This window comes from Octopus bimaculoides, chromosome 2 (genome assembly GCF_001194135.2).
Source record: "Octopus bimaculoides isolate UCB-OBI-ISO-001 chromosome 2, ASM119413v2, whole genome shotgun sequence".
Taxonomy (NCBI): Eukaryota; Metazoa; Mollusca; class Cephalopoda; order Octopoda; family Octopodidae; genus Octopus; species Octopus bimaculoides.
The window spans coordinates 48,664,119-48,689,020 of record NC_068982.1 but is presented as its reverse complement, the minus strand read 5'-3'; the positions used below and the strand labels follow the sequence as shown (position 1 = coordinate 48,689,020).

Below are 24,902 nucleotides of genomic sequence, written 5' to 3'. Positions count from 1 at the left end.
TTGCTGCCTTATCATATTTGTTTAATATTGATATTGATGGAGGTATAGCAAATATTCCTTCCAAATGAGCAAACAAAACAGAGTAACATTGCAATCCTTTTCAATAAACTTGTTTTTTTGGTACTCTATTTCACTCAGTATTTAATTTCTGTATAGCAACCTACTTTGAGTAAAATACTGTCTAGCACTGTGTAATTGAATTTACAAATACATTCTATTAGCACCAACAGATATTTAATTCTAGAATTTCTCTTATTGCATACACAATTGATTGAACAAATGTACATTTATTAGATAAATATTAAACACTCAGAAACATTTCCTTTCTATATTGGGTAATATATTTTTTCTTTACGTTTATCATAGAAAAGTCATTTCACCATTTCAAAATTAAATAAGTCAGCCAAAGAGTTTCACTTTATATATTTTAAAACTTTAGAAATAATAAACTAACCTTTACCATTCAGTGACTATTTACAATTAAATAATTGTTTAATCTTTCTCCTGTTATTACTCAATCCTTTTACTAATTTTCCTATAATGCAGTAAATTAGTAACTAAACTGCCAGCAAGCAATGGTGAATGTTATACTTTTGCTGATGATCACTCTGTGTGTGTGTGTGTGTGTGTGTGTGTGTGTGTGTGTGTGTGTGTGTGTGTGTGTTTGCCTGTCTATCTGTTTATCATTCTATCTGTCTATCTATTTATCTGTCTGTCTCTTTGTCTATCTATCTGTCTGACTATATGTCCAGCTATTTATTTGTCTGTCTGTCTATCTGTCTTTCTATCTGTTTATTTATCCATTTGTCAGTCTGTCTTTCTGACTATCTATCTATCTATCTATCTATCTAGATAGATAGATAGATAGATAGATAGATAGATATAGCACTGTATCAACTACCCTATCAGATTTTGTTATACACCATTGGTCACTATGCGCTTCTTTGAATTGTAGCTTTTGAATGATGCCACCCTGCTGATTATGCCATTCTGTCACAGGGTTACCAGTTTACAGCTGAATGGACTGGAGCAACATGAAATGAAGTGCTTTGCTCCAGAACACAATTCCCCCATCAGTTGGGGTATTGAAACTACAATCTAATGATCATGTGTGTTTAACACCTTGACCATTAGGCTACATACCATCACACATACTGATATGTCATAATCATCATCATCTAATGTCTGTTCTCGATGCTGGCATGGTCTGGATGGTTTGACAGGATCTGGCAAGCTGGGGAGCTGCATCAGGGTCCAGTTGTCTGTTTTGGCATGGTTTCTACAGCTGGATGCCCTTCCTGATGCCAACAACTTTTCAGAGTATACTGGGTGCTTTTTATGTGACACCAGCATGGGTGATTTTTACGTGGCACCACCATGGGTGCATTTGACATAGCACCAGCATATGTGCTTTTTATGTGCCACCAGCACGAGTGCTTTTTATGTGGAACCAGCATGGGTGCTTTTTATGTAACAGCAGCACAGGTGCTTTATACATGACACCATATATATATATATGGATTGACCTTGTATATGCACCTATATGTACTGGCTTGAGCAAAGTATTTTTGTGGAACAGATGGTCATAAAGAACTCTCTTTCAATGCCACTAATGTTGTCTTATGCAAAGCCTTTTCTGAAAAGCTACAACAGTCTGTCCCCAGTGTTACTGCAGGCATTGTCATCAAGATACAGAGAACCAATGTAGATACTGCAAGGTGTTTCACATGACGTTCTAACAGTCCCACCAACCTCTTGCCCTGGCTTAGTTATTTTGGGATGAACCCCCAAAAGCATGAAAGGCAATATTGATCTTGGCAACATTCAGAGCTTAGACAGTCAAAACAAATACTGCAAAGAAATTCTGCCCAATGTTCTGATGACCAGAGAAAAATGTTATCTAACTCCTATTATGTTTTTCTAATTACTACATTTCCCACTGCTGTGGTTTATTTTGGATGTTGGAGAAATAAACACAAACTCACTGTTTTGATTATACATGGAAAGTTTAATAGCTGATAAAAATCATGAAACAAATATTAATGCTGTCTCACATGAATATACAATTAACAATATTAATCTTTGTATATTTTACTATTATTTTTATTTATCTCTATTCAAAAATTGATGTATATTTATATGATTCCTTTATTATGATAACATTTGTGACAATGTTATTATATACGTTTGATATTTCCCAAACTTTCTGTATAATAACTGTTGTTATTATTTGATATCTATTTACAATGATTGGATTGAAGCAAACATTAGAGTATTAGAATATTTGAATAAATACCTATTTATACACGTTTTTCTAGCAATTTCAAGCATGTATTTCACATTTGTGCATATACATATGAGCACATACAAAAGTAAATGTAAATACATATCATTAATTATATCTCTTATAGATTAACCATTGAAGTAGATATGTAGTAAATAAAAATACATGTATAAAATAGTAACTACAGACATTTAGCTGTATGCTTTCAGGCAGTTGAAAATAATGCAGGAGAGCTTTCCTTTGAATTAGTAACCCCAAGATAATAAGATCAAACTAAGATAAATTACAAAAATCATAAAGCAACCACTTATAAATATGTCACATTGTCCCAAAGTGACTATAATGGTTAAGTTAGTTTACTATCAGTAAAATGTAATCCCCTGTTAAATGTCCATATCAAGCAGAAGTTATTGGCTTTTCTGTTTCATACCATTCCCAATTTCTCGTATTCTTTAATACCACGATGTCACAAGAGGATAGTAATTTCATGCTATTTTAATGCATATTTCAATTTTAACAAGCTAATTTTGTAGCTTTAAGTATCTTTTGCATGGGAAAGCAATTATAGTTAGTTAAGCTCTTTGAAGTTAATATTACTTGATGTAGTCTTGTCACAAAGGAGGAATGAATAAAGAGAAAAAAAGCAAATGAGGAATGCATACATTTTTAAATGATTTTTGTCATATCATTTTCAACAGGTATCAGACTGAAATATATCGATGTCATTAGACAAATGTTAAAAACAAGAAAATAATAACATCTTAAAAATTTAATAATGCAACTACTCTAATTTATTATCTCATGTACAAGAAAGTAATTAATAAAAAATATTGCATTAGCTGTGTGGTAATAACTGGGATTTGCACCGGAGAAATTCAGATTTAACTATAAAAATAACAAGGCATTGAGGGAGCATACATATAGTTATTCAACTGACTAGAAATAGCAACCAAATACTACTGACATCACAATGTACTGTCTCAAAGAAAGGATGCAGATACGTTGCTTAATGTGGTGTGAAGTGTCAGTGATCTCCGCTGGAATGCTTTTGATCATAAGGTTTCTTGGTCAGGATTGGTGGGAGCTCAACAAGGTCAATTATTAAAATAACTTTATATTATAATGATTGGCTCTATAGTAGAGCATGGCATGAAAAATCATGACGACTTTACCTCAGAATTTGTCAGTTTAACATATTTATAATAAATCTTGTTTGATAATTTCGTTTTTGGATTTGGTTTGCAAGATTCTTTATGTAAGTTCGTGTGTTGAAGCATATTCTGTTGTGTTTGGGGAGAATCATTTTCTTTTTGTGCCTTATAATTTAACACACTCACCAGTAAAATTTATTTCTTACTTTAGGAAAATAAAAATAAGAAATAAATGGAAATTTTACTGGTGAGTGTGTTAAATTATAAGGCACAAAAAAAAAAGACTATCCCCAGACACAACAGAACTTGTTTGATAAGGCATTCATTAAATAATCTACAATATAAAAAACAATGCTTGAAAGACCAAACACACAGGCCACTGAATTTTATAATACTCTATCGAATCTAATGCTTATTTATTTACAGTGTTTTGAATTAATCATGTATTATCTCATAGCTTTGAAATTTCTATGATGTAATGGTTTAGTTTTAGAATTACATTGTAAGGTAGGTGTGTATCTGGTTGGTCTGAACATAAAACAGGTAAAGTATTCAGGCTCGATATGGCTCAATATGAAATGCTAAAGGATTAAGGATAAAGTATGAAAATCAGCCTTAAAAGATATTTCTTTACAGTCTTAAAAAAGAGTTTATTTGAGAAATATTTAACGTTTACTTTTTTTTTATTTTGCTTTATCAGAGTAATTATTTAAAAACAAAATTGTAGCTTTAGCTCTTTAGTATTTAAACTAGCCATATCCAGCCCAAATATTCTACCTGTTATATGTTGAAAACAGCTAGATCTAGCCTCTCACACCTATCCTACAATGTCATTCTAAAATTAAACAGTCGTATCTTCAAAATCTTGGTAATACAAGAAAATGTATGATTAATTCAAAGCAATGTGACTGAATAAGATCTATATATGACAGAGAAATCTGAATGTGAGTGGGTTAAGGTAGTTTATTTGAGAACTGCATTTGCTCTTTTTATTATGCTATATCAGAATCACTATTTTAGGGTTTAAAAAAATGGAAAATGGTCTTGAAAACGTTTATTTACAGTTTGAAAATGGGTTTTATTGAGAAACATATACCATTTACTTTTTTTATTATTATTATACTATCACAAAATAACAAAGGCATGCAAGATATGAGCGTATTTGCTTACAAAAGTAATAAAGATGTATTTTAGTGAATAAAAACATAAGTAAAAACTTAAAATAGTTTATTTACCAAATACAGTGTTTGTTAAATTCTCACATTATTTTTCCATTTCTTTCAATACAAACATAAACATTCCAAACAAAGTGTTGAAATTTGGATAGTCATGCTTGTCTCCCTTATTTGCTTTAACTCTTCTGCTTCACAAGACCAGCATATAAAATCCAACCTTTCAATCACTTGATTGTTTAAGTTTATACAGAAAATAAAGAAGAAAACTATTCAACAATGAGAGAATTTAAAGAACGGAAGTATTCAATAAACTATTTCACTTTTTGCACATGTCTTCAATATTATATCCCTGCAATACATTATTATCATTCTTTCTATTTACTTTACTGATTTATCTATGTCACATTCCAGCTCAATCTTGCAGCTTAGAGGCACAACACTTTCTTCAACACATGAGTTGTTCTAAGTATTGTTGCCATCTGAAAACTTCCTAAGAAATATTCAGATAGCATTATTATTATTATTTTGGTTTGTCTCAGGTTCAGTCTTATTCTTGGTAGGGATTATGTGGAAAGCAGATTATTACTTGTAACCTTAGGTATCCACAAGTTTCCAGCAGTCTTTTTTAAGTGCTTAGGACCCTCCTGAATATCCTTCCTATCTCTAAGAGACAAACTTTCTGTTGGAGCTCAAGTAGGTATTTTATTTCATTCTCCCTCAGCCATTTGTCTATATCTTTGCTTACTGTTCTCAATGCACCAATTATTATAGGCATGACCTTTACTGTTCGCATGCTCCAAATTCTTCTTATTATTATACACATGCTCCAAATTTTATAATTGCTGTGGTTATCATTATTATTATTATTATTATTATTATTATCATCATCAAAAGCAGTGAGCTAGTAGAATCATTAGCACACTGGGTAAAGTGCTTAGCAATATTTCATGTCTTTATATTCTGAGTTCAAATTCCACTGTGGTCAGCTTGCCTCTCATCCTTTCAGGGGTTCATTAAAGAAGTATCAGTTGAACACTGGGGCTAATGTAATCGATTTAACCCCTACCCCAAAATTGCTGGCCTTGTGCCAAAATCTGAAACCATTATTAATATTATTATTATTACTATTATTATTATTATTATTATTATTATTATTGAGTGACTGAGCAGTGCGTGCCATCAAAGTGACACTGGGGTAAAATATATGAAGCCCAGTATACCCTTCATGACTACCCGTCTGATGAGGGTACACCAGGCACATTCATCACAACCATATGTGCACAACATCGTGATCTTATATCAATATAAACAGCACATGATCTTGCAGGTGGGGCCCCAGTTAGAATTTTCTTCAGGTCGAGTAGCCCATCCTGCTCAAAAGGTCCCTGAATAAGGCTTGTTTAAGGATGTTGAACAAAACGCCCATGTTTCCAAAAGTGAATTATCCAAACCCCAAGAATGCAGCATAAATGTTTGGCTTGAGTTTTCATCACATTGGTTATCTGTGGGCTGAAATGTCTCATTTGCATATGCCATGACTACAGATGACAGCAATTGTTTGCCAACTGAACTGCTTGACAATTTTGTTATCTGTTCATCTGCTCAAGATCTGTTGATGTTTGCCATTGATGCTCTGAGTTCACATCCACCATGCTGCATCCTATGGTTTCAATGTACCTGGCTCAGGTGGTTAAAAGCTGAAGATGCAAAGAGTGACTCACTCTTCCTCATTTCCAGCCAACTTTCGCCTATGATAAATGCTCCCAACACTTCTATACCACCTTTGTCCTGAGTAGCCACCTCAGGCACCAGCACCCTTCACACTCATCAGGAGGAAGAGGCTCATGAGTTAATGCCATCACTGCTGATGACAAGAAGACTCAGACAAATGTTACTACTCTCAGTCAGTGTAGGCCTGGAAACATTAGCTAACGAGGGGTTCCACACTTCTCAAAACCATGGAATTCCCGAACCAGGGTCTCACAGCCAGAGGCAGTTTAAAATCATACCCAGCACACAAGTACTGAATAATCTATGAAAAATACACTAATGTATATCAACTGTTTTAAAACCACTGCCAAAACACATCTAACACGCCTCTGACATTCAAAAGTTAATTAAAAGACTAGTAGAATGTTATATCATAATCAACATTATTATCTATAATATTATTTCTGTTATTCTGTAAAGAAATGGTTTCTAATTATTTGCTCTTATTATTCCTCATTGATTGGTGAATTTCCCTTCTCGCTTTAACTTCCAAAGCATATTAGCTCACAGTTCAAGCTATTGATTTTGTAACCCCACTTAAATCATTATACTCTATTTATCAATTTATTTGCCATTGACAAATTAATCTTTCCCTCTAACCCCTTTATTTATCTCTCTCTCTCTGCTTTTTATTTCCTTCTTTCTCTCTCTCTCTCTCTCTCTGTCCCCCCCTCTCTCTTTCTAAAACTAACACTTTGACATTGTATTGTTGCAGTTAAAATATTAATGAATCAAACATAATGAAATCATCGTTATTACACTGAAAATATAAAAATCATCCTCTCTCCATGCTTCTCTATATTGACATCATCATTCTCATTATCATCATCATAGCAATCATTAAGATTATTATTGTTATCATAGCTTTTGAGTTTGTTTGTTTTTTTTTTACCTTTTTCAACTATTTTCCTCCTTTAATTCATTCTTATCTGTTTCCTCATCAGCATGGTGATGACATTAAATTAGGGGAATATCCCTCACCACCTCCACTACCACCATCGTCATCCTCCACTACCACCTCCACTACCACCATTACGTATTAATTATGCAAGTAAGACTTGATAAGGAAATGTAAAATACATACATATATATATATATATATATATATATATATATATATATATATATATATAATCATCATATATATATATATGTGTGTGTGTGTTTGTGTGTGTATAATTGTATATGTAATTGTATATATTTCCTTCCTTGTTCCTATCAACATGGAGTAACAAAACTGCTTTTGAACACTGCAGCAAAAATATTTTTTATTTGTTTTATTGGCAGTCTAGTCTAGGTAACATTTTTGAAATCTTATCTTATATTTATTTTTTTTATTTTTGTAGGACTGCATTCATCATTGGATGTTTTTTAAATAGATGACAAGATTCACATACCAATATGTTTCATATATTCTCCTCCCTCCTTCTACTGATGTGATCTAATACCATTAGGTAAGTACTGCACTTACTTCTGATAGTCACTGGGGGATTTCGTTTTTTTTTGTTTTGTTTTGCTTTATATATCATCTTTGATATTTCAGACCTTAAAACTTATATCTAGAAATATTGAAACCTCACAGCACCAACTACACCATTATCAAGTGGTAGTAATAGCTGGAAGGGTAGTTGTGTTGTTGGTAAAAGAAGGTATAGTTTAGTTGATCGATGAACTAATGGTAGTCTTTGCAGTATCATCACTATTGATGAGAAATATAATCGACAATGTCTGCAACATCAGTCAAATATTTTCTACCCTATTCAGATCTCAGTTACATATTTGACCCTTTAGCATTCAGGTTACGCTGTCAAAATTAAACTCTGTCAAATTGAACTCTAGCATTCAGCTTACTCTGTCAAATTTAACCCTTTAACATTCAGATTACTGTGTCAAATATAATGCATATTTATAAAAAATGTTTTAAATTAATCATGCAATCTCTCATAGCTTTGTCATTTTGAAAATAGGCAATCACATTATCAAAATTTCAATGTAAGGGAGGTGTGAGAGGTCAGGTCTGACTACTTTGAACACAAAGCCTGTAGAATATCAGGGCCAGATATGGCCAGTTTAGATGCTAAAGGGTTAAAACTTCTTCTCCATCACTGAAAAACTAATCCCAATAAAAAAATTTTTTTTTAAATGTTTGCTACATTGTTCAGGTTACACCAGTAAAATTGTATCATGGTTTCTGGAATTGGAGGAGATTTTCCTCCATATTAATTTTTTCATTTATTTCCTTCATTCACAATCTTGCAATCAAGACAATGCCACTTCTGTATCCTCTATTTCTCTCTCTTGAGAGAGGGGCACATGCCACAAGTGTTAGCTTTTTTTTCATTCTTCATAGCATAGCAACTTTGTAAACATGCTTATGAACTATTTTCAAAGGTCTGCTGTCAATAACAAATCAGCTACAACAATAAAATTAGTTTTCCTGTTGCATCTCATTGTACAGCTTAGCAAGGGTTTGATTAGGAGAATTCTAAATCATTGTTATATTTCAGAAGAGTCATGTAATTAAAACTTGTAAAGATGCTCACCAGCTGTTCTTTGCTCCCAACATTTTCCACCACACTGTTTTTCTGTGGCCCTTTCAATGAGTAGAGATTTCTAAACCTAAATTATTTGAAAGTTTTTACCATTGAAAAGACCACAGAGAGGTATTGTAAAAAATTTGGTGGAAAGAGATAGAATATAGAAAAACAACAACCAGTTACTTTGTGTAAAGTTTCTAATCTTATAACTCCTCCAAAACATAATATTCGTTGCAACATATGGTGTCTAAGAAGTTTGCTTCCCAGCCACTTGGTTCCAGGTTCAGTTCTATTGAGTGGTGCTTTGAGGAAGTGTCTTCAGCTATAGCACCAGGTTCACTAAAGCCCTGTGAGTAGACCTGGTTGATGGGAACTGAAAGAAACCCATCATATATATATATATATATATAAATTAACAGAATAAGATTAAAAAATCCAAGGCTGTGTATAGTTTTCAGAACATTTAGAAAGAGAAGGTCTTTACAGCTGTTTCCAGGATATTTTATATATCCTTTCATCAGAGACAGTGCAGGAAAATCTTTAAGTAATAGTTATTATAGAGAAGATATGAAATACAGAGTGGAGTGGAAGAATGAAAACAGACGTGTGATATGTAAGGATATTGTATTTGCAGTTCCATTATTTAAGCAGAATTGTGTATATATAAGTTTCCTGTACCTTTGGAACTCACACACAAGATACACGACATCTTGGGCAAATTTCTTCTACTGTAGCCTTGGGCCAATCAAAGCCTTGTGAGTGGATTTAGTAGATGCAACTGAAAAGCTGAAAGAAGTCTGTCGTGTGTGTGTGTGTGTGTGTGTGTGTGTGTGTTTGTATGTTTTTGTGTATATCCTTGTGCCCCACTACCTCTTGAGAACTGGTGTTGGTGTGTTTACATCTCTGTAAATTAGCAGTTCAGCAATAGAGACTGATGTAAAATTCTTTATTGCTCTCTCATGAGAGAGAGGCACATGCCACAAGTGTTAGCTTTTTTTCATTCTTCATAGCATAGCAACTTCGTAAACATGTTTATGAACTCTTTTCAAAGGTCTGCTGTCAGTAACAAATCAGCTACAACAATAAAATTAGTATTCCTGTCGCATCTCATTGTACAGCTTAGCAAGGATTTGATTAGAAGAATTCTAAATCATTGTTATATTTCAGAAGAGTCATGTAATTAAAACTTGTAAAGATGCTCACCAGCTGTTCTTTGCTCCCAACACTTTCCACCACACTGTTTTTCTGTGGCCCTTTCATTGAGTAGAGATTTCAAAATCTAAATTATTTGAAAGCCTTTTACTATTGAAAAGGTAACAGAGAGGTATTGTCAAAAATTTGGTGGAAAGAGAAAGAATATTGAAAAAGTACTTTGCAAAAAAATAATAAGTACTGGATTTGGATTCATTTGATTAAAATGATTTGAGGTAGTGCCCCCAGCATCGCCACAGTCTAATGACTGAAACAAGTACAAGATAAGAGATAAAAGATTTTTTTCAAATTTCTTTTCAAATTAAGCAATTAATACATAGTGGAGGCATCTTAATAAATGAAACCATCCATGGTTGAAATTCAGGCTCTGCTCATGTCCTTGTGTAGGTTATATGAACACAACACTGCATTCAAATCTTACTGTACATACAGCTTGGTGTGACTCTTTCCCCCAACAAAATAAATTACTTATTAATTAGTGAAATTAATTGAGAAAATAATACAGGTTTGACAGCATTTGCCACATTTATCATGAAATTCCCAGCCTTCCAGTCAACATCCTTTTGATACTTTTTGAAAAAAGAACCAACTTGAAATGCCCTAAGCCACTCCTCTCATGACACACAAGCTCATATTTTAGAAATGTTATTACCTTTATTTCATAGACCCAGCCCTTCATTAATCCCCTTACTTTAACTTTATCATACTTGTGACACTGAACTGATTGACTGATAATGAATGCAGTGTAACTGTAAGGACAGGCTTTATTCTATTTGGTCTTCTGTATGTTTTATATATGTATATAATTGGTTGTTGGCCATTTCTGAAAAGTGAAAATTTATTAGTCCTTTAATTGAATTAAATTAAATTTCATGGTTATTCCTGTAATGATGCTAAATATTCTATATGTATAAAACAGAGTTTCTGTGTGTGTGTGTTGTATGTTCCTTATAGATTTGAAAACTGAGCAGCTGATTTTGAAGTATGAGGTATCAAAAGACTCAATAATCTTTCAGCTACCAAATGAAGTATATTTTTTGCACAACAACTCATTTTTACTACAAAAATAAGCTCACAAACGAGGTGTGGTCGCACAATTTAGAATTCATTTTTGGGTAATATTTGAATTTACTTCTAATCTACATTGCAACGTTTTTAGTGTCAAAAAAAGCAACAATGTACAAGGAATGTTATGAGTGCATTTGTGATGGACATAACTCTATTTTTTCAATGGAAAAATGACCAAAACACATGCTTTTCTGGAACAATTATTGGCACATTTTCCATTAATAGTAGCCTTTGTGCCACAACTAAACTTCCAATGTGAAGGTCTTCAGTATTCTATTATAAACAATGTCTTTGAAGTATTGTGATACCATTTCTTTACACAAAGCCCTATTTTTTGCTTCCGTTAGTTTCTGTTACTTCCCGTTACTTTCCGTTAGTCTCCGTTAGTTTCCGTTGCTTTCCGTTACTTTCCGTTAGTCTCCGTTAGTTTCCGTTACTTTCCGTTAGTTTCCGTTACTTTCCGTTAGTCTCCGTTACTTTCCGTTAGTCTCCATTAGTTTCCGCTAGTCTCCGTTACTTTCCGTTAGTTTCCGTTGCTTTCCGTTAGTTTCCGTTACTTTCCGTTACTTCCCGTTAGTTTCCGTTACTTTCCGTTAGTCTCCGTTAGTTTCCGTTACTTTCCGTTAGTCTCCGTTACTTTCCGTTAGTCTCCGTTACTTTCCGTTAGTTTCCGTTACTTCCCGTTACTTTCCGTTAGTCTCCGTTACTTTCCGTTAGTTTCCGTTACTTTCCGTTAGTTTCCATTAGTTTACATTAATTATTGGTATTTTCCATTAATAGTAGCCTTTGTGCCACAACTACACTGCCAATGTGAAGGTCTTCAGTATTCTATTATAAACAATGTCTTTGAAGTATTGTGATACCATTTCTTTGCACAAAGCCCTATTTTTCGCTTCCGTTAGTTTCCGTTACTTTCCATTACTTTCCGTTATTTTCATTAGTTTCCGTTACTTTCCGTTACTTTCCGTTAGTTTCCATTACTTTCCGTTAGTTTCCGTTACTTTCCGTTACCACAACTAAACTGCCAAAGTGAAGTTTTCAGTATTCTAAGATAAACAATGTCTTTGAAGTATTGTGATACCATTTCTTTGCACAAAGCCCTGTTTTTCGCTTCTGGCATTACTACCAAAAACTATGTGTCAATGTAAATTTTCTTGGTAGCAAACGACTCAGGAATGCCAAAGGAGCATTTACAGGTTTAAATTCAATAAAATTTCCCCAAGGATTATGCACAGTAAAAGCCTATATTCATTCAAGTGTGGTAAAGTTGTGAAGCAATGACTAAAACCATTCGAGCCTTTTTGCCTTTAACATTCAACCCAATTTATGCAAAGTTGCTTATTGTTATTAGTATATATATTCATGCTCATTTTTCATTCCATAAGCCACAATGTTCACAAAGATTTTGCTACAATCTCCCTATGTTTCACAGTGGTTGAACATGTACTATAACACAGGTGGTGTGATGAAAAACAGATGTCTGACCTGATAACCTCGGTGAAGACAACAACACCATGCATCTATCAAGGGCAAATTAAGATCACATACACACATGAGTCTGCCATGGGATGCACACCGTGTTCACTGATTCGTACAGTTTCAAATCAATTTTTCCTTATCAGAGACATGTACTGCAGTACCAGTTGGTTGTGGTGTTATTGTTATCAATGACCCCGGGCAATGCCGGAGTGCATTGAATTAAAAAATTGAGTATGTATGTATATATATATATATATATATATTTAATTATATGTATTTCTTCTATCTTAATGAATAAAAATTCTTCGGATAGAATAAATGGGTTAATAGAAACCAATGTAGCAAAGAACACAAAATAACTGTGGTGTAGTTCCTGTTTTTAAGGCAGGAACTCCTTGAAATTTTGGGTATTTGAGTATATTTAAAAATTTAAGGAATGGAGAAAACGCATGTTATAATTGCATACTTTATTCCTACATATGTTTCAAAGGATTACAACCTATGTGATCCATAGGGATCTGTGATATTAAAATTGTAACCTTCTCTTCAGGGAATGCATGGGAATCATCTTAAACGTAAGACATTATGATACTCGGTTATAATGTCTTACATTTAAGATGATTCCCATGCATTCCCTGAAGAGAAGGTTACAATTTTAATATCACAGATCCCTATGGATCACATAGGTTGTAATCCTTTGAAACATATGTAGGAATAAAGTATGCAATTATAACATGCGTTTTCTCCATTCCTTAAATTTATATATATATATATATATATAGTGAGAATTTACAAAAAAACAAAAGATGAAGACGGGTGTGTAAACAACAAACAGATGTATTAGTTTAACACTCAGGAAGTGAGAAAGTCTTTTATGTTTCAAGCCTACACTCTTTGACAGAAAGGAACACAGAAATAAAAAGGGAGAGAAAACAGAAAAAGGTTAGTGGCTAGTGATCTATCATGGTGAATGCTGGACAGAGGGGTCACACAGGAGAGCTAGAAAGAAGGGGAGATAATAAAGTAGTTGTGATCCCAAAACGAATGTCCGCATGTGTGTGTATGTGAGAGCATGTATGTGCGTGTGGAAGGAGGCTGGTGACATTGACATGTGTGTGTGTGTGTGCATGTGTAGGTGTATGGCTGTAGGTCATAATACCCGGGCAACACAGGGGTACATTGCTAGTATCTACTAAAAAATAGAATTGGTATTTTCTGCAAGTAGTGTTTCTTGATCAACTTGGCATATCTTCACAAAATATAGTTACAAACTTGGCTTTCCGTAACAAAAGACAGATTGGTATAAAAAGAACTGCTTTTTGTAGTTAAGGATAATAGAATTTTGTGTGGATGTATCTGATTTCTGTGATAAAAGAATTAATGAATTCATTTGGTCGGTATTTATAATTCTAATGACTTGTACATACCAGCTTCCAGCAATGTGTTTAATATGTAAAATTGGTATATCCAATAACATTACACCGTTGTATATAGTGGCTATTTAAGCAATGTGTTTGAAGATGATTAAAGGGTTAGATGGGTGCTGATGAAGGGGCAGAAACCCCCGAAATATGGCATATACACTCTTAACCTCTTTTCATCTTCGATCACATTCTTTGTTTACATCTGATGTCTCATATACGAAACATAACAAAAATCGGCACTGGCTATAATTTCTATGGAATATCTGAAGAGATAACCTTAACAGGTATTTATAATGTTTACAAAATGGATGAGAAGGAATATTTTCTAGACAACAGTAAAATAGGATAGAAATTTGTGGTACTGGGTAACAAACATAACAAATGGTTGAAATTAATATTGTAACGAAGGTGTTAATTGCCCTCCACCATCATTTGATAACCAATGTTGGAGTGTTTACATCCCTGTAACTTAACAGTTCGGCAAAAGAGACTGATAGAATAAGTACTAAGTTTACAAAACATAAGTCCTGAGGTCAATTTCTTTGACTAAAAACCCTTTAAGGCTGCAGTTAAATGACTGAAACAAGTAAATGAGTAAAAGAATGTATATATATTTAATGATCAAATGGAAGTGTCAAAGATAGCAGGCAGTAAAACACATTTTTAGAAATGAAACCGAAAAACTGAATACTCCTGCATAGAAAATGAATAATGTTTTTTGTCCAACACCCACCAAAAACAAAAAAATATTACATCTCTGAATGGGAACTCACATATAAAATTTAGGAACAGTTTTGAAATAAAAGGGGATCAGTTAATGATTGTGAAGAAAGAGTAAAGGAGAAAGTGACAGAAGAGATACAAAAAAGGGTGTAAAAATGCTAAATTGTGTGTATAGAAGCAACATGCTGTAATTATTGATAGCAGCTATGCAACTGTATTGTCTTTGATGATAGAAAAATTTTAGTTATGTCTGAAGGGTGTTTGTTATTTTGCATAGAAATCAAAGGAACTGCAACCTCTGTATGAGAGATAAAGATAAACAGTTAGATAAGAATCAGTTTCATTTATTTTTCTTTTTGTCTAGCTTTATATATTTTTTATTTGTGTGTGTGCATGTATATGTTTGTATATATGTGTGTGCACACACAAGTATTCTAAAACTCTACAGGAGATGATAATGATAATTAACAAGATATCTTCTTTAAAGTTAGGTGCAGGCATGACTCTGTGGGAAGTAGTTTGTTTCCTAGCTACATGCTTCCAGGTTCAGTCCTGCTTCATGGCACTTTGGGCAAGTGTCTTTTACTGTAGCCCCAAGCTAACCAAAGCCTTGTGAATGGATTTGATAAACTGAAAGAAGCCTGTTGTATGTATGTATGTATGTATGTAAGGTAAATTTTAGAGGTAATACTTGATAATTATAAGCACCTGAATTGTGGCACAATATGGACAGATTTCGGAATACCAATGAACTTTTATGTAAATGTATCAACTTAAAGGATAAACATATTACAATGTATATTACAATGGATATGACAATGGACAATACCAAGTGTGCTCCCACTTTTTATCTCTCATGTTTCTCTCTCTTTTACTTTTTTTCTTGGTGACTTCTTCTTTGTGATATAATACTTGGGAAAGAATATATTTGTGGCTGAAGATAGCTTTATACCATCCTGTCTATCAATTATATACCAATATAATGATGCAACGACTATAAAGCTTGAAACACGTGTACTGCGGAATCCTTTGTGTTCTGTTTTTATTTTTACGTTTTTAATTTATGTGTGTGTGTGTGTATATATATATATATATATATATATATATATATATATATACATACACACACACATAAATATATATATACATGAAGATATGTGTATAGGTGTGTGTGTGTGCCTGTGTGTTTGTTACCTCCAGTTGTCAAGTGATGGTGGGGACAGACACTACTTGACAACTGGTTTCTTTATGTTTCCACAACTTAGCAGTTTGGCATAAGAGAATGATAGAATAAGTACCAGGCTTTAAACAATATAAGTACTAGGGTCAATTTGTTTGACTAAATTCCTTTAAGGTAGTGCCCTAGTATGGCCACAGACAAAACCTGGTAAAAGCTAAAAGACAAAATATAGTAAAAGAAATGTGATTTATGTCAAACAAAAAGTTCTTGGTAGAATAAATAAGGCAGTGTAGAGAAATAAATTATGTGCTGATACAGAATAAATATGCACCTGTGCTTTTCATAAGTATTTCTGTTTTTTAATCTTATCCAACTACTGACAGATTTGTGTTTATCATTATACGAATTAGTAGCAGATTAACAGCCTTAATACGACTTCAGACTATTTCATATCTGATTTTACTGGCAAAGAAAAAGAGAGATATTTCAGCATTTTAGAATAGAGTGGTAGGTGGACGGAAGAAGGAAGTCAATATGATTGAAGTAATAATTTGAAGAGCTGAAGGTTTTGAATTAAAGATACATTAGTTGTATTATTTGTACCACAGACTAAAAAAATTGCTCAATTTGATTCAATTTAAGACCATTTTCGCTTTCTTAGAAAATCAGTCTCTCTGTATGGAAAATGTTTTTCCACTTCTCCTTCCAAAAACCAATTGAAATATATCTACAAAATGATTTAGCCATTAAAATGTTGGTTTCAAATTTTGGCACAAGGTTAGCAATTTGTGGGAGGGGCTATGTTGATTACATCGACCCCAGTACTCAACTGGTACTTATTTTATTGGCCCTGAACTGATAAAATATAAAGTTGCCTCTGGCAGCATTTGAACCCAGAATATGTACCAAATTTGTTGGTACATAGCCTAATGCACCTATCATGATAAGTACAGATTCACAGTCAAAGTACAAGAGCTGTAAATTCTTCATTAATTCACTATAAACGTCCTCTTTTTCCTAGATTTTTGATTGTATGTTCACATTTATTGGGCAGCTGACCTCTCTACAACAGTGTATAAGTTTTGTTTCCTGTCCCACAGAACAATATCAGGTCTATTATGTTTGCACTGAATTGATGTTTTTATTGGGGTGTTCCACCAGTATTTCTTGTTTTAGAGGTGTGAATACCTTCTGGTTCTGACATGCCTTTGATGTATACATCAGGGCAGTTCTTCCTCTGAATGTGTACGTATGTATGCATGCATATATTTGTGTGTATGTATCTGTATTTCTGTGTGTATATATATATATATATATATATATATATATATATATATATATATATATATATATATATATATATATATATATATATATATATATATATATATTGGTTTCATGTTAAGAAAAATATCTTAACAATTTTTCAAGCCAATGACATGGAGGAATGGTATTCATCTCCCTTTTATATTTGTGTGTGTGTGGATGTGTATGTGTGTGTTGGCACTCCGTCGCTTACGACGTCGAGGGTTCCAGTTGATCCGATTAACAGAACAGCCTGCTCGTGAAATTAACGTGCAAGTGGCTGAGCACTCCACAGACACGTGTACCCTTAACATAGTTCTCAGGGATATTCAGCGTGACACAGTGTGACAAGGCTGACCCTTTGAATTACAGGCACAACAGAAACAGGAAGAAAGAGTCAGAGAAAGTTGTGGTGCAAGATGTGTATACTCACAAGATAAAGGTTGATAGTGATTGCAAAGTTTTGCTGTGAAGCAGCTTCCTCAAATTGTCTGTGGAAAAGAGGCTCCAGTGAAACCTCAAAATTTCAGACTCACTATCATTCTTTTTCTGGTAAAAATATATTCCATACATCTCTTAAATATGTGTTAATGTTTGTCTGTTTTAATGTTTGGTATTACATTAAAAAAATTAATATATCTATATTGAGATAGTGAGAGAGAGAGGTGGATGAGTATGAGTGCTTATACGTATATTTATATAATTATACAAACACACACACACACACACACACACACACACACACACATATGCTTACACAGGCACACGCACATGCATAGATACATACACACACACACACACACACACACACACATAAAATCATACAATTGCACACATTTTATTCCCTTCCTGTTTTATCTCTAGCATTTACTGTTGTTTCTCCAACAAATATTCAACAAGTTCTCTCTCTGCTCTTTTTTTATTTTACACAAATATATTCTCTATGTACTTCAGTAGTATATTCTCTCTCTCTTTTCTTATTTTAATTCTTTAATCTTTCTCCCCCAGTTTATTTATCTCTTTTCTCTCATTAGTGTATTTTTTAATCATTTTTTTTTCTTAGTTCTAATTAGTGTTCAAAGTGAAAATCCAAATTTGTTCTTAAATGAATACATTAAAACTTATTTGTTTGTTTCTTTTTTTTTAACTTTTTCTTTTAGTTCCTGTTTTCATTGTCATTCTAGTTCTTGTTACTACAGTTGAACATATATTTTTTTATTCAATTTTTATTCATGTATCTTTCCAATTCTCCTTTCATTCCTTGTTCTCTTATTCTTTATTTTGTCTTTTGAATATACATTTATCTTTTGTAATTTAATTTGATTTTGGTTTTTGGTTGCCTTTTCTGTGTTTCACAAGAGAAACGCTAAATCAATATCTTAGTGAAAGTTAATTACAAGCTAATGTCAAAGACAAGAAAAGAAACTGTTTGAAATATAAAGGAATATGGTAAAACAGTATAAGCAGCTGCTTTGGACCCATTCTTGATCAATAAATACAAAGATTAATGAAAAAAAGTTTCAAGACTGTTTTTAATTCATTTCTTTTATTTTTTCTTTTGGTACATTTTTTTTTTTTTTTACATTTTGTATTTGTTTTCTTTTTGTGCATGGATTTAATGATTCTGCAAACTTAACCTACTGTATAATTTATTGAAGCATGTAATTTCCAGATAGATATATCCTTCTGTAACATTAGTATTATAACTATAAGATGAAGCTACTATCTGAATTTCAGCTTGGTTTGAAGTAAATTCAGTAAGGCTAATTAATTTAGGATGCTAAGTAATATAATTGGTATCATTTATATCAGAAGTCCATTAGTTAATTTACTTAATTATCATGACTCTTAATAATCAGCATATAAAATCAAAAAGGAGGAAAAGTGTATATAAATAAAAGGATAATAACTGTTTATAGATGTAGTGATGAAACATGCAGTTTAAAAGCTGTTACATGACCAGGCCAAAGTTTAGAGATTTGTATCTTGTTATGTATGCTGGACTGTGTCTATACTTGGACATTGAACTCTCAGACAGTCCAGTCTAGTTAATGGTAAATAGTTAATAAATTATAAGTTGTTACTGTAGGCATCAATCACAGTATATGAACTTAAGAAATGTACTAGGTTGTCTCCATTCAATGTACTAGGTTATTACCAGTTTAAATATGCTTGGGGCTTATTTGAACCCACAAGAAAGCCATTCACTATGTTTTGTCATGGAGAAAATATTTCTCATGGTACCCAAAGTCTCTTTAAAATGGTAATAACATTGTATTTATACACCTTACTGCTTAGTGTTTCCACCCTGTCAATGTGCTAAGTTCAGTTCCTCCAAGAAATGAGATCTGTGCTGTTAATTTGTTTCAGTGCAGTAGCTTTCATACTAATAAATACCAGGTACCTACCATCAAAATATAATAAGTAGTGTAAAATTATCTTTTATCTTTTACTTGTTTCCATCATCAGACTGCAGCCATGCTGGAACACCACCTCGAAAGGTTTTTAGCCAAATGAGTTGACCGCAATGCTTATATTCTTTAAAGTCAGGTACTTATTCTATCAGTATCTTTTGTTGAACCACTAAGTTATGGAGATGTAACCACAACACAGTTTGTCAAGCAGTGGTGGAGGAGAGACACAAACACACATGCACACATGCATATAATGAGCTTCTTTCAGTTTCTATGTACCAAATCCACTCACAAGGATTTGGTCAGCCTGAGCCTATAATAGAAAACATTTGCCCAGGGTGCTGCACAGTGGGACTGAACCCAGAACCATGTGGTTGGGAAGCAAACATTTTACCACACAGCCATATCTGCACTTAAAAGAAATGCCATTAAGTTTTTTTATCTGATTCATTCACAATCCAGCCAGCTTGTATTTTTTTTTTATTGTTTTATTAGCAAAATTTTTCTACCCTACTATGAGTATTTTGTGAATTTGAAGACAAAACAGAATTTAAATCATTAATAATTTTTGTTTCTTTGCCATGGAGTTGAACATGTTTAATAAGCGTAACGCCATTTTAATTTTATTAATCCCTTAGCAGTTAAGCTGGCCATTTCTTGCCCATATATTCTTCTTGTATATGTTTAAACCAGCCAGATCTGACCTCTCACAGCTACCCTATAATGTCATTCTAAAAATAAACAATTGCATCATCAAAATCTTGAAGCTCTGAGATAATGCATGATTAACTCAAAACAATGAGAAAAAATAAACATATTTTGCCAGAGTACTATGAATGCAAAAGGGTTAATCAGGTCAATTTATCTGCTTCCATTTCAATCCTCACAACCTTCCCCAGTTCCATGAGAAATACAGCCTTACATTATTTATGTAGTAATATAGTTTTCTGTTGTGGCACTCACATCTAATATTTACAGGTCTTAACAATTGATTTTTATGTTGCTGGAGGTTTCACCTCCCTTGTGAGGAGAAAAGTAAAAGAACTATAAAATTCTGTCTTGTGCTTATACATCTATGTTTCTGCATTTACATATATATGTATTGGAGTGGACCACATTAGCTGGAATTTACTTTTCCAATGTACTAAATATGTTTCTTCTAAATTTAGCAAAAGAGATTAATTGTAGCAAAACAATGTTGAAAAGCTTGGCAAAATCTTATGTGGTATCAGTAATCTACAGAGCTGTGGTTTTGGTCGTAAATGCAGCAGAGTTATTGGTAGCATAATTAGTTTACTGGTTGTAGAATTAGTGATATATTGACAGGAATAATGTTATCAGTGATGTTGCTGTCAATGGTGCAGTACTGATAGTAATGAAAGAAGAATTGTGATGTTGGTGTAATTCTACTAATGGTAATGGTTTTATATTGAAGTTTTCCTGCAGAAGAAGACAATTAAGTTCTCCATAACATCATTTGCTTTATAACCAAAACAATGAGATAATTCTTCATGTATCTCAGGTATTAAATATCTGTTGAATAAAACAAAGCAATATTAGATAATTCTTCTAACTGTATCATTACAGAGATTATTACTGCTATAGCTGAATACTTCTCTCTCATAGAGTGTAGTTAAGTAGTTCGAATCATAATAGGAAAATGTTACTGATATATTTAGAATTTTACTGAAAATGCCATAGATTTGATAAAGACTCTCTAATGATATTGAGCAAGCATTTTAATCTTTTAAGACATCGTAATTCGTCAGTCAATTATTTTAATGGAGACTGTGGTGTAATTGCTTTGAAGTTTTTAGTAGTTCATTCTCTGTGTGTTCCTATTTGTATTCATTCACAGAAAAAAGAAGCTCAGACCATAATTTCACTTCAGCTTTTGTGGAACTAAGAGATTAAATTGTGGTTAATGTGATATTATATATTGATCACATGTGGAGATAAGTGAGAAAATATCATGATGTAAGGTCTAGAAAAGATATGAACAAAAATAAGGGAGTTTTAGAAAGAAAATCTTTTAATGTAGTTTTCAGTTCTACTTAATCTTATGAATGACCTGTGACTAGAGAGTGGAATTCTCTTCATGTTTCAGTTTCAGTTTTGAAAATTTTTATATTGGGTCATCCCATAAATAATGCGGTTTTTTACAATTGCATGAACTAAAAGTCAGAGAGGGGTGAGATGAACTACCTGCATCAACTTGCTATAAAAGCAAGTAGTAATTTTACTTTTCCTTATTCCGCATTATTTATGAGTTGACCCAATAATTAATTTGACTTTGTTTTCTTTTTTTTTATCTTCAAAGATTTCTGTAATAGTATAGTTAACAGTCGTTGCTATTATTTATAACATGTTTAAAGTTCAGTAGTGAATTATGCAGACCATGAATGAGATGATTGGATAATATCCATAGTCTCAATCTATAGTCTCAATCTATAGTCTCAGTTGGTCATGTTTGGGAACCCATGAAGCAAGTTTAATGACAGCTGCTTCTAACAGGATCCTGTGGAACAGATGCCTGAGGACTCTACTCCAACCACCATTCCAAGAATAATGAGTGGCAAAAAATAAATAGATGAATGAACAGAGCAGATTTTGAAAATCTTTTGCAAAAGCCAGAGTAACTGAGTTGGTATATTACAAGAGTTTCCATCTTGGAGTGTTTACACTTGTTAAGATGCAAGATAACACCCTGAGGGATGCAGCAAAGAGAGAAAGTATTTAGTCTATTAAAATCATTTTTCGGAATAAAAGTATTTAATTTACTCTTAGAATTATCTTTTCCCTATTAAACATGCCAAAATCTATTTTTATTCATCAGTACTGTATGGGGTTAAGCTTTTATACATTAGTTATTAAAAGTTGGGATATTACTTTTGTAGATTGTGTGAAAATTATTTAAACACTTCTTTAGTTGGGGCAAGACTTAGAAAAGGTTTGGGTATCATTCATATATTGGTTTCAAATTTTGACACTAGGCCGGCAATTTAAATGGCTAGTCGATTACATTGACTCCAGTTCTCAACTTGTACTTATTTTATCAATCCTAAAAGGTCTCTTTTTGCCAAACTGCTAAGATATGGGGATGTAAACAAACCAGCACTGGTTGTCAACTGGTGGTGGAAGATGAATGCTGACGCAAAGACAAACACACACACACACACTTATACATATGATGGGCTTCTTTCAGTTTCCACCTACCAAATCCACTCACAGGACTTTGATTGGCCTGGGGCTACAGTGGAAGACACTTGCCCAAGGTGCCATGCAATAGGACTGAGCCTGGGATCATGTAGTTGGGAAACAAGCTTCTTACCACACAGCTATACCTGCATCTAGCTTATTATCAAGAAACAGGCTGCATGAGACATGGCTCATCATCAGATTTTGATAGGCATACCATTTAGAAAGTCCCATGGGCTGCAATTTCCCCATGAATGATCTAGACTAAACTGATTTGGTAAGACCTGAGAATACGGCTCTCACAGACATGACAAATGAAGAAGCAAGATAAGATATGTCGTGTTTCTGATCTATTCAACCAGCACTAGTATAGTGAAAGTAGACACTAAATTGATGATAAGAACAATGATGATGATGATGAGGAGGAGGAGGAGGCAAAGACGAAGGATGTATATTGTATGGAGGTTTTAGTTAATTCCCTAGTATTTGATGAGCTAACCCTAACTTTAACCAGCACATTATGATAACATTGAGAACAACAATAATAACATAAAACCTTGTAATGAAAAGCGATTCTTGTTAGCATACAAGAAAAATCCATCAAGGAAAGTAATGAATCCATATACTTTATACAGATATAATCTCAAAGAAGTGTCTGCGCTATGCTGCAGAGCTAAACTAAGACTCGAAGACTCCAGATCAAAAGAAAGTAATCTTCCTCTGTGCATCCAATGAGCACAGATTTCATGACATGTTTATTAAATATTAACAGAATTATAAGCATTATAAGCAGGGGAACATCAATTACAGATTAAGAGAAGAATTTGCTGAAAGTCATAGATAAGATATTCCATTGTAGTAAGCTTATGTGCATATTTATGCATATTTATAACTAATTACATACACAGAGACACACACGCACACATACACAATGATTCACAGATGTAGACATATTTGTATGTTTGTACATTTTGATGTAATAGTGAATGTGACAGTGTGTAAGAGAATGGATGGATATGCATAAGAGAGAGACACACACACAGAGTCAGACAGCAGTATTGTTATATGAGTGAACTAAGTGTGTAAGAAAATTAAGGGAGATGAAGCAAGAAGCTGAAAAAGAAGATAGAAGGAGAAACAGTGTGTGTGTGTGTGTGTGTGTTCGGATTTATCTTTGTACGTATGTGTTTGTGTGAATATGTGCAAATGTAACAATATGAATATGCATATTTATGTGTGTACAAAAGAGTGTGCATGCATGTGTGTAAATGTGTGTGTGTGTATGTGCGTGAGTGTTTGTGACTGTGTGTGTGTGCATATTTATCTTCGTACATGTGTGTATGTGTGTGCTTGTGTTTGAGAATAAGTGTAAACATATATCTATGTATATATGCATATTTATCGTTACGTGTGTGTGTATATGTGCAAATATGTGTAAATGTGTATGCATGCATGTGTGTGTGTGTATGAATGTATGTGCGCATATTTATCTTTGTACATGTGTGTGCATTTGTGAAAATGTGTAAATGTGTGCATATATATATGCATATTTATGTGCATGCATATATATATATGTATATATATGCATATATATGTGTGTATGCATATGTGTGTGTGTATGTGTGAATATTGTATTTACTGAATTTTTTTGAGTGGCAATCTGTAACAGCATCTTAAGAAAAATCTAGCAGCATCGCATTGATTATTTATTTTTATCTTGACTTACTTTGACATATTGGTATATTCAGACTCCACTGGTGTCTCTGCTATATGAATTTGATTTATTGTTTGGCACAAACTTCATCAGTGATGATGGTGGGACACGGAACATTGGAATTGTTTTTCATATGCTAACAAATTCTAACTTAAATTGCTTCTTTTGTTTGGTCATTTTTTTTTGTTTTTGTTTTTCATATTAGATTGTAGGACTGCCATTTGAAGCTTCTTTAAAGTTGTTGGCATTTATATATATATATATATAT

At 33.1% G+C, this 24,902-nt stretch overlaps 1 protein-coding gene across 2 annotated transcripts in view; it reads left to right on the top strand.

The window, feature by feature from the left end:
• LOC106871625 (mucin-5AC) overlaps positions 1-24,902 on the top strand; it is a 591,942-nt gene that overhangs the window by 121,768 nt on the left and 445,272 nt on the right. For both annotated transcript variants that reach the window (XM_014918237.2, XM_052977025.1), the window contains exon 2: positions 7,727-7,834. The gene's annotated coding sequence lies outside the window, so the exon portion shown is untranslated. The remainder of the gene's footprint in view (positions 1-7,726; positions 7,835-24,902) is intronic.